Raw genomic sequence first — 11,539 nt, forward strand, 5'->3', positions numbered from 1 at the left:
TTAAAACCCTGTCCTCGGAGATGCCAGATGGATTCTAGAAAATCTCAAGGCATACGGAATTAAATTGCTTCAGTATATGGTAAAAATTCATGAGATTCCCTTTTAATTTCACAAAATTATCAGAACCTCAGCTAGTGATGAAGCGCAATCTGATGTAGTAGCAGCAGCAACAGCAGTAATAATAATGAAATCCAGTCTTATAAATAGATAGATAGGAAAACACCCTAAGGAGAAAATTATCAAATAATCTGGGAGTTAATGAAAAGAATACCCCTAAAAAGGATGCAATCCAAAAATATATAGATTTTCTTGAATTTGAAAATATATTAATAAATGTAGAAAACTTTATAATAATTTCTAGAAATGTCCAGAAATCATTTAATAAATTTTTATTTTTATTTCAAGTAAAACTCTTAGAAACATTGCATTAATAAAAGCTTTCCAGACTTGTGAAAGTACCTGTGTCAGAAAGCAATTGCAAAATATAGTTTGCACACATATTTCATTAAAATTAAGAACAGGGATATATCATCCCCAGCATTACTCAGTATTTTTCTGGATGTCTCTGCTAGAGGATTTAGACAAAAGAAAAGTGCTTACGAATATTGAAAGAAAGAGACTAAATTTTCATTAGTTGTTAAATAATTTTCTCCTTAGAAAGTCTAAGCAAACCTAGGCTCCAAGTATTTGTCATTGGAAACTAAAACTAAAGGAAAAAAAGTTGATTCTATAAAGATTAGGATTGTATGTAATATGTATGTATGTCTTTGTATGTCTGTATGTGTCTGTTTCTATATACAGGTGCCTGTTTACATGTCTTTGTGTGTCTGTGCATGTGTGCATTTCTGTGATTGTGTGTGACAGGCAAATAGAGGAAGTGAGAAACATCCCAGAACAGGAGAGAACATGGTGCTCAGAAAGGCCAGAGGGACCTGGGAAGCAAGAGATTACTAAACATGAGTTTTGAGAGACATGCTAATGTCAGGTCTTGTAGGATCTTTGGATTTTGTTCAAAGAGCAGCATCTGCTCTCATGAATAATTAGCAAGAGAGTGACATATCCCATGTGCATGTTTAGGATATTTGCATGGCCACTGGGCAGGTCATCAGTTATTGTTCTGGACTCATAGAAACTGTTTAGAAAGCGTTTGTGCTTGCTCGAGAAGAGAGCTGAAGGGGCTTTATTTGAATGCTAGCTGAGGAAATGGAGAGAAGTAGGCTAAGTATTTATTTGAAACGTATTTTAGAAGTGTTAACTAACTCGACACATTAATGAAAGGAATGTTAGGGGCTGGAGTTAGGGAGCTTCCAATGATCCACTGAGCAACTGGGTGAACAATATTGTTGCCACTAAGTGGGATAACAAATACCAGGCTAAAAGAATGTTAGATGAAGGTTTCAACAGGTGAAATTCAGAAATTCATTTTGAGCACACTAGAATGATAAACTCATTTAGAATCCAAGTAGATTTGTCAAATTTGACAAATGAATCATTTGTCTAGTTTGGAAGAGAGGTGTGAGTGAGACATGTATTCAAAAAATCAGTTTTTGGTTTTTTGAAGCTATGTAACAAAATAAAGTCACTCAGAGAGAGAAAAAGTAAAAAAGAGGACCCAAGCTGAGCCCAGAGGCATTGCAACTTTTATACACCTTGAAGATAAAAAGAGACAAAAATATAGGGGAAAAAGACAAATGAAATGTCACAGGAAACAAGAATGTAATTGAAAAAGGAGAGGCACTCAATTAAATAAAATTATGCTAAAAATTTAGCAAGATGACTTTGACTAGAAGTCAAAGTCAGATTGTAGTATGCTGGAAAGGAAACGGAAGATAAGAACGTGCTTCAATACAGAGTATAGGTCATGCTGTCAGGATGTTTTGCTACTGAAAAATGGGGACAATAGCAGCAGAGTGAGTCTCTAGGTGAGTATTTCTCATAATTTAGTATTCATGGAGATCATGACACTCATTAAAAATGAGATTATGATTCTTAGTGCTCTGCTGTGATATGCTTAAAGAGTTGCTGCTAAAATCCTTGATATACTTGTCATATATATATATATATATATATATATATATATTTTGGAAAGGCAGAGGGACAAAGAGACAAAAAAAGAGATCTTTCTTCTGTTGGTTCACTCCTCAAATGCCTGAACTACCATGGTTGTGCCAGGCAAAAAACAAGGAGACTGGAACTCAATCCTACCCTCAACATGAGTGACAGAAACCCAAGCACCTGAGCTATTATCTGCTGCCTTTCCAGAGTCTGCATTAGCAGGAAGCTGAGTTGGAAGCAGAGCCAGGCCCTGATCTTTTGCACTCTGATAGGGGATTCTGGGTATCTTAAGCTGTGGTTTAACCTGCTGCATCACACATTGAAGTCAGAAGACTACAGTTTAATGAAAGATCAAAGCACAGAAGCATGTGCAGATGAGAGAATACACAGGACCACAGTGACCAATCAGACGTGCAGATATCACAAAGATTTCCAACAGTTAAACTTCTCTAAGAATTTCCAAAATATAGAGGTGAACAAAACATACTGAGGTCTGAGACATGACACCTGATTCTCCTCACCACATCAATTGATTGCTCTCTGGATCAGCATGACGGCTGAGTCCCCTCAGTGGGTACATCTGGGTTATTACCTCTCATTTTGTTGAGAAAATTTAAATTACAGAATATCTTCATTTTATACACATGAGAGTTATGTAGTTTTATTCTCCAGGGAGTTACATCTCAGAAATCCAAAGATTGCACATTTACTATCTTTTGAGGTCATTCTGTAGATAAGGTCTCTTCTTTGTAACATATCATCAGTTTGGTTGATAGAGGCTACTTGACAAATACGTTATGCCCCTAAAGTCATCACTACCCCCAGAAAGGGGGTTCACAGAAAGATGGTTCACAGGCCAGCTGCTTTTACTACTTCCCTAGCAGGGTTATGATAAAACCCTCATTCTCCATCCTCATCTTCTGACCTTCATGAAGGACAAGAAATTTCCTTATATTCTCAACAGAGCAACATGGGCGTGAATGTTCCCTCTGCTCTTGCCCCTCTGCTCTTGCTTCACTTCTCTAGGAAAGTGCTTGCCTAGTGAGAGAGGGGCAAACCTAGTCACTCGACCTTCTTACTTGCTACTGAGGTCAGCTGCTGGATGATCTTGAATAGCTCCTTGCTTTCTGCATGAGCGTGCCTCCAAAGCACAGTCTCTTCCTCTGGCTTTCTGCCTAAGCTCTTTAAGCCCAGAGCAGAGTCTCCCCTGAGCAAGAAGGAGATCACTATTAGCTATTTGGAGGTTCAAAGCATTCAGATGACAAAATAGAGGCATAGGTAATGCTGCTTCAGAAACATAGTCTCTACCTAAAGAAGCTTCTAGTTCAATAATGGCTACACATTCTCCACAAATTGACAGTGCTCCACTCAGTTGACAAAAGTCATAGTACCCTTAAAACACTCAAGCACGTGTTATAAACACATTCTCTATTTTTACATGTTTTTATGTTTCACTCCTGCAAACTTACTTGATGTAGGGACAGAGTTCAACTTGTACTTTTACACGTGACCCTGTTGAAACTGCCCCAAGCAGGTTCTCAGTCATCTCATAGTTGGTAAGCAAATGGAAGTATTTCCTCTGCAAAATGATTTTAAGAGGCAAAGCATGTCCCTCTTGGTCCTGCTCTCCATCTTTGTGAGAGTGTTGAGAAGACATGATCCGAATGCAGAGACCCATGTTAGCAGCATCTGTGAGAGCTGAGGGGAAGGCTCTCACTTATCACAGGTGCACTTCTTAGGATTGTGGAAATTAAAGTGGTGATAAGGCAAGCATCTAAGTCACTGGCCCTTTTGTGTTCCAAGAAATAAATGACTAGGTCCTAGTTCCTGTAAGATCCTCACCAAATTATATCAAGCTTATCTTTTCAAATACTCACCAATAAAAACTTTTATTGTGAATAATATTGTATGAAAGTAAACCCTGGGGCTGGTGCTCTGGCATAGCAGGTAAAGCTGCTGCCTGCAGTGCTGGCATCTCTTATGGGTGCTGGTCTGTGTCCTGCCTGTTCCACTACAAATCAAGCTCTCTGCTGTGGCCTGGGAAAACACTAGAAGATGGCTCAAGTGTTAGGTCCCTGCACCTCCATGGGAACACCTGGAGGAAGCTCCTGGCTCCTGGTTCCTGGCTTCAGATTGGCGCAGCTCCAGCCATTGTAGCCAATGGGGAGTGGATCAGCAGATGGAAGACACACTCTCTCTGCATCTCTGTGTAACTCTTTCAAATAAATAAATCTTAAAAAAAGAAAGTAAACCCTACAAAATATTTATTCAACATAAACACTCATTTTACTGAGCAGCAAGTGCTATCCCTGGGACTGGTAAATGCCTCTTCTCTGTGGCCCAACCAGACAACTTCAACTCCCATCTTGGGTAACAATTAGGCAAAGGAACATGATCTGGCACCCCCGAATACTTACCATCTTCATGTCTCTGGCACAATGCTCCTTTATGGAGACTATGAAAAAAGTGCCATCAGTAAGAAAGGCATAGTACCTACTAAGCTGCTACAAAGTCTCTGTGGATATAAAATACTCACACAATGTAAGTGAGAATGCAAACTGTAGAATACAATGCTTATTCTTGTAATTCCATGGGCATGTTTGAGTGCAAATGTACAAGAGTATTTCAAAATTTATGGAAAACTTGAATTAAAAGATAAGTTTATTCTGGTACAAAATTTTTAAAATCCATATATGCTTAATACATATATGTGCTTTTCATGAACGTTTTGATGATTTTCCTTGTGCATGGATTGCAAAAATTTTCTACACCAAAATGACTTATCTTTCTTTTAAAACTGCTTTTGTTTTTTATTTGAAAGACAAGCAGACAAACAGGAAAACAGAGTGATAAGCAGAGAGAGCTCCATCAGCCAGTTTACTCCCCCAAATCCTCAAATGGAAGCAGCTAGGCCAGGATGAATCCAGGAACTATGAACTCAGAAGTCAATCCAGGTCTCCAACTTTTGTGGCAGGGGCTCCTATTTGAGCCATTACCTGCTGCCTCTGAAGATCTAAATTAGAAGGAACCTGGAATCAGGAGCTGGCTTTGGGATCTGAATTCAAGTATTCTGGTATGGGATGCGGGTATCTTAACTATTAGGCCAATGGCTGCCTCAAAACTTATTTTGTAATTCCATTTTACCCAAACTTCTTAAAGTACTCTGTTAAAAATAAATAAGTAAAATAAATAATGTAAATGCATGTTTACATACATACCTATAGCAAAATAAGAAGGAAGAATAATCAATTGTCATTAGTGGCTAAATTTAAAAACAAGATTGCAAGACTGTCTTATAGATCTTTGGTTTTTCTCTTTACGGTTGTTTTAAATCAGAAAGAACAGTTGGAAAAAAAAACACTACCACACATGGATATATTTTAGTTTAGTTAAGCTGAGTCAATAATATTAATAAATGTTATCCAATGCATTCCCTATTAGAAAGAATGATCTGACTTCACAGTATGGCTTTAAGTGTTTTCCACTACATCAGTTTTTCTGTGTTCCCACTGGCATTCTAACATGGACTGTGTAAAAAGGCCTCTCCTCCTCATACATTTTTCCAGAGATTATACCATTTGTCTACCCTTATATTTCCTTGTCCTTGTTTTACTGTTTAATCCATTCCAATGGGTTTATATCCCCATCATTCCTCCAGTCCATGTCACCAGAGATCACCATTTTGCCACACCTGTCTTACTTCTTGATTCTAATTTCTTGATGCCTGACAGAATTTCACGGAGGTAAAAATGCTCATCCTTGAAACATTTTCTTCCCTTGCCTTTCATGCACTACAGACTGATTTTCTTGCAGCTCATTCCTGACCACCTTTACTCTTTTCCCTTCCTTCTCCTCCTCCTTGGCCTCTGTCATCAGCCCTCTCCTCAATCTTGAGTCACCACATGGGTGATCCCATCTAACTCTATACTTCTAAATACCATCCATCATAATTTATAGTACTGACAGCTGACAGAGCAAGCAAACCCTCAAATTACAGTAACTAACAAAATAAGAGTTTACCTCTTATGCAACAACTTAGTGCTGTTGATGTGTGTGAACTCTTATTTAATAAAGAATCAGAAAGGCTGTAGAACAGAGAGTTTTGTGTGACTTTTTTCTCTCCCACTTTTCTTTCTCCCCATTACTCCAGAAACCTGACTATTTGAGTTATTCCTTACTAATAAAAATTAAGTCCATCATTAATATTATGATTACAGAGTTGTGTGGTTTCACACGAGAACATAATTGGCAGAAGGCAGGGTCTATCCGTATCACATGAAGATTTGGCGACTGGAGAAGTGGATACAACACACACAAAGTAAGTTGATTCATGGGAAAGGATGTCAGCTGATTGGGAACAAATAAGTTAGTCAGGAGATCAATGTAGAGAAGCTGCTTTAATTCAAGACAAGGCCAAACTCTAGTGAATGAATATTCAAATCCATCTGATGCTCTTGCAATTTTTGCCAATTTCACAGGTATAAGTGGAACAGAGACAGCACATGAATTTAAAATGCATTCATCAGGAAAAGAGAATGCATATTATTTAGGATGATTCACCAAAGTTCAGATGATATAAATCTAAAAATTAACTTAGCAGCAGAACAGCTATTTAGTCAACTCTTTTTCACTGTATAACAACAATGATGATAATAACAGTTGACATTTAATATATGCCAATCTTTTAAACACGCTTCATACATTAACACTACAATTATGAATGTATTTTCAGACTATTAAACTGTAAAGGTATTATTAATCTCAACTTCATTTTCCATTGTATGGACATTCCACCTTGAACTTAACTTATGAATTATTGCTGAATATCAAGTTTATAACTTTTCCTTGGTGTAATAAAACTGTAGTAAGCACCCTGAATATAAATGATGATCTCCCTTTCTGATTATGTTCTTAGTGTTAATTAATAGTATAGAATTAATAAACCAAAGAACAAAAAATTCTTGGTAAGCTTTTTGATATACAACATTAGCCTGTGCTCAGGAAACAACATTCTTACCGGGAATGAACAAAAGCAACTCATGTAGCAAAGAATTATCAATTTTCACTATTCATTTGTGTTTTGCTGGTTGGATCAGTGAAGATGGTCTCATTCCATGAAGTTATCAAGCTGATTACTTCTAGTGAGAAATTATTTTTCATTTTCTATTATTAACTTAATACCTCACTTTCCATAGATCCTTCAGAGAACCTAGTCTAAGATATATTGCCTTAACCTATTCTTTTTTCTTTTACTATTCATTTCTCTAATTTTATAGTTTCATCCTTCCATTTTTCTTTGGGCCTTCTGAGGATGTTCCTATTTAAATCTTAATTCGAAAATTAATTTTAGGCATTTTCTGTTGTTAAAAAAATCCATAAAATTTACAGGAAGACTACTTTGGCTATGGTATACTTAGTCTTTTTTGTCACTGTTTATTGCATATATGACTATATGCTGAGATCTGAGAATATATTTTTAAATTTCTATGAATTTGAGAATTAGATTTGACTTTCATTAATCTCTAGTTTTATTGCAATCTGATCATAAAATAGTGACTATATGATTACTATTGATTATTTCTGGAAATATTTCAAAAGTGGTTTGAGCCAATTTTTTATTTCTATCAAAAATAGTCACTCTCATATATTCACCAAGTGTTTTTACTTCAGAGCATTCTCCACTGTTGGTGGGAAATATGCTTTGGACTTAACTGACTTGGTTATTATGCTTCCCACACTACACAGTTAGCTATCTAAAGATAGTGATCACGATGTCTGATTTTGTTCATCACTACTTTCCCAGAACCTAGGATTTTATTTTGTGAATGAAACATGTGAGAGAAACATCAAGAGACTGAGGGAAAGGAATGCACAATCATTCAGAGAGTGATAAAAAAGTTCTTGTTAAAATATCAAGGGTGAGTTTGAAGAGGTAGTATTCAGAATTCTTATCTGTTTTTGTCTTAAAGCTCCATGTCACTTTTTATATTAGGAATTATTAGGTTGTTGAGATAAAGTTTCAGTTAATGGATTTGTTTTCTCATAAATACACATTTCAGCTAGAGCACTATGTTGTCTATTTACTCAACAGCTTTCACAAGCATGTTATTATCCACGAAAATGGAAAACTCAATTTCATATGAGAAAAAAATTTTATACAATGGATGAGGTGTCATTTCTTTTTATCATCCTTGATTTGTAAAGTACTGCTAGCACTAAGTTGACCTAGGAACATAACTTTGAAGCCTCTCTTTAAGGAATCCCTGCAATAACCAATGATAACGACAAAACGTGTGTTTTAGTGATGGTCTTGTTTCCTGATGGCACATCTTTCTTCTTAGAGAAGACTGATATTCTCATCTTGCTTGTATCTAAAAATTATCACAGAGCTTCAAAACCCATCTTAGGTAACAGTGCTGTGATTTTCAGCTCCCTAAAATAGAGTAAATGTCACTTCCTTGGTTCTGCCAAACACTATGCAAACTTTTCACATCATTGTTACCTACTTTTCCATTATATTGCAATTACTTGTTCACTTATCAGTCTCCCCAATGGGATTTTGTACTCCTTGATTGATCTGCTTTACAGCAACTCACAGTACCTAAGATATTGTAGCACTGAAACTTGGGGCACTCAAGCTACACTCAGGATACAACTGAAAGGAAGAATGGATGGACAGGAGAAGGATGTCATAACATTGGTGTCAATCAATAGCTGATATTGTGAGCATGGGTGTGTGTGTGTGTGTGTGTGTGTGTGTTGGCAAGCAGGAATGAACCACGTAGAACAAATTGAAATCATGAAAAGAATGATGGCAGCCCAGCCTCTCCAGTTCTCTTGTGGAGGTAATCTTCATCAAAGTCCTCCAGCTCTTTCTAGAGGAACAATTTTCACACAGTCAAGCCTCTGAAGAAATAGGTAGCAGACTGAATGCATATTTAGGGACTGCATGATAAATATCTATAGAATAAACTCATTCATGAATGAATGAATATCCAACAATGAACAAATACCGAAGGCAGAAAGTTAGAAATAAATTCTTAAATGTTTAAAGTACTTTTACTCCTTGGTGAAATGATTACTGATGCTGCAATTCTGAAGGGCATACTTTTTAAAATTTTGTTATTGGAATGGGGACCAAATCACCATAATCAACATTTTTGTTCAAAGTAGAGGTTGTTGACATTCATGTTTTGGTCTATTCTAGGCAAATAACTTTCCATCACCACTGTGGCTGTGCTGTCTGAAAAGCAAATGGGTTGTTAATTAGTAAGTGTGAATAATACCTGATTGACTCTGCTAAATTAGATTGTGTTGACCTGCCCAGGTGAACTTGTTGTTAACATTTATTAGAAACAACACGGACACGGAAGTAACTTCAAAAAGGAAGAGGATGGAAAATAAATAAATAAATATCTGTCCTCACCCCAAGTCCAAATGAATTCGTAGCCATCACAAACAATGAAGATCAGTACCTGATGTGGCCAACCCATCCTGTGCAGCCTCCCAGGAATACAGTGCACTCTCAGACTTTGCACCTCCTCCAGGCCCCACCCTACACTGATGTTCCACCTGTCTACATAGAGCTCTATCATCTGAATGTTGTTCATCCAGGGGCTGCCACAGTCCCCACCAGGTCAGCTGCATTTCCTGATGCCTCTCTGTATCTTCCGATGGCTCAGTCTGTGGTTGTTGGGTTTTTGGTTCCACAATCCCCATAGCTTATCATCTAGAGTTGGTTCCATGTATCCTCCTGGTTCAACAGTGTCAGTGGGACAAGGCTATGATGCAGGTGCCAGCTGTGGAGCTGGGACTACTGCTGGCAAACATCCTTCTTCCACCTCCTGGATGCACTCCCAGTTCCACTCAGCTTGCAGTCATGTAGGTTGCCAGCATCCTGGTAACTCATCAGAAGAGTAATTTCTTCCTGGGCAGCTCAGATGGTGGCTATACCATCTGATGAGGAACCAAGGCCACCTTGGTGCCAGGAAAAACATCACAAGTCTTTAGCACTTCTCACAATGTAAGTGCTTTAGCCATATTAACCTGAAGTTGCAGTTGAGACACATGTTGTTGGGGGTCTTTCTGGTGTCCAAACATCTAGGCCCTTTTCAAATTTAATAAGTATCCACATAATGGTAGCAGTACCTCCCTAAAGCATTTTGAGGTGGGGAGGTAGCCCATTCATAACATGAGTGTGGGTGAAGCAGCCCTAAGGATCTTCCTTTTATACCTCAGGGGTAATACTGTGCCATATTGGTCTTTGCTTTTACTAAATAAATATCAAGTAAGGTTTGGAGGCAACACTGATGTTCCTGAGAATTAAAGTTGACAAATTATACTGATTGGTCTTCAAACTTTAAGTCTCTGATTTTTTTTTTACTTGTAATAAAAAATGCATTAGTTGTCTGTCTTTTCCCTCCTATCATTTGCCCAACATCCCACTTCCAATCCTAGAGTTCCATTTCCTCCCACCAACCTCCACTGAGTCACATTGAATCAATGGTGCAGGGCAGAAAGTCAGTCAGACTAACTTCCCTCTCTTGCATTTCTCTTCACTCATCATTTTTTCAATAGTCTTTCACAAGGACCCTCCAACTGCCCCTCTGAGCCCCCCACACAGAATCCATGACTTCTGCATCCGTATCTCCTCAGGCAAAGTGGAGGGTGCTTTTTGGATTCCTCGGCAGTTATATCTGCTTTTATGGCTCCAACCAAAATTTTCTTTGATTTAAGGGAAAATGAAAATGGCACAAACTGTCCCATAAACAAGTTTAAGACATGAGGGGCAGGGTCAATTCTGTGGCTTAGTAGGTTAAGACTCCATCGGTTGCACTGACATCCCATATGGGTGCAAGTTTGAGTCCTGGGTGCTCCACTTCAACCCAGCTCTCTGATATGGCCTGGGAAAAAAGTAGAAGATGGCCCAAGTTCTTGGGCCCCTGCACCTGCATGGGAGACCTGGAAGAAGCTCCTGGCTCCTGGCTCCTGGCTCCTGGCTCCTGGCTCCTGGCTCCTGGCTCCTGGCTTTGGATCGGATCAGCTCCAGCCATTTCAGCCATTTGGGGAGTAAACCAGTGGATAGAAGATCTTTCTCTCTGCCTCTCTGCAACTCTGCCTTTCAAATAAATAAATGAATGAAAGACATGAGGGGCAAGAAAGATGCATTGAAGAAACCCAATTGATGTCTTTAGAGACAAACTAAGAGGAGTTTTCAGATCAAAAATCTGCTACCACTATTTGGGAGAGTGTCTACTGCAGCCACTCACGGCTCCCAAGAATTCCTAAATCAGGTTACTGTGGTCACAATGTGAATGTCTCACTGTAAATTGATTTGAGTCCACTGAAATCTCATTAAAGTTAAGAATATTTCAAAGATTTTTAATATTTTGATTTTTGTTTTCTGAAATAAGATTTTATTTTATTTAGTCTTCTAAGTTCAGCTAAATCTTGTGTTCTGCACACGTGATGTTTGTACCATTGA

At 38.0% G+C, this 11,539-nt stretch overlaps 1 pseudogene; it reads left to right on the forward strand.

Moving 5' to 3' along the window:
* LOC100359133 (DAZ-associated protein 2 pseudogene) overlaps positions 1-10,015 on the forward strand; it is a 148,442-nt pseudogene extending 138,427 nt beyond the window's left edge.
* Positions 10,016-11,539: the final 1,524 nt, after the last annotated feature.

Source organism: Oryctolagus cuniculus, chromosome 9 (assembly GCF_051225735.1).
Source record: "Oryctolagus cuniculus isolate XC-2025 breed Fujian yellow rabbit chromosome 9, ASM5122573v1, whole genome shotgun sequence".
NCBI lineage: Eukaryota > Metazoa > Chordata > Mammalia > Lagomorpha > Leporidae > Oryctolagus > Oryctolagus cuniculus.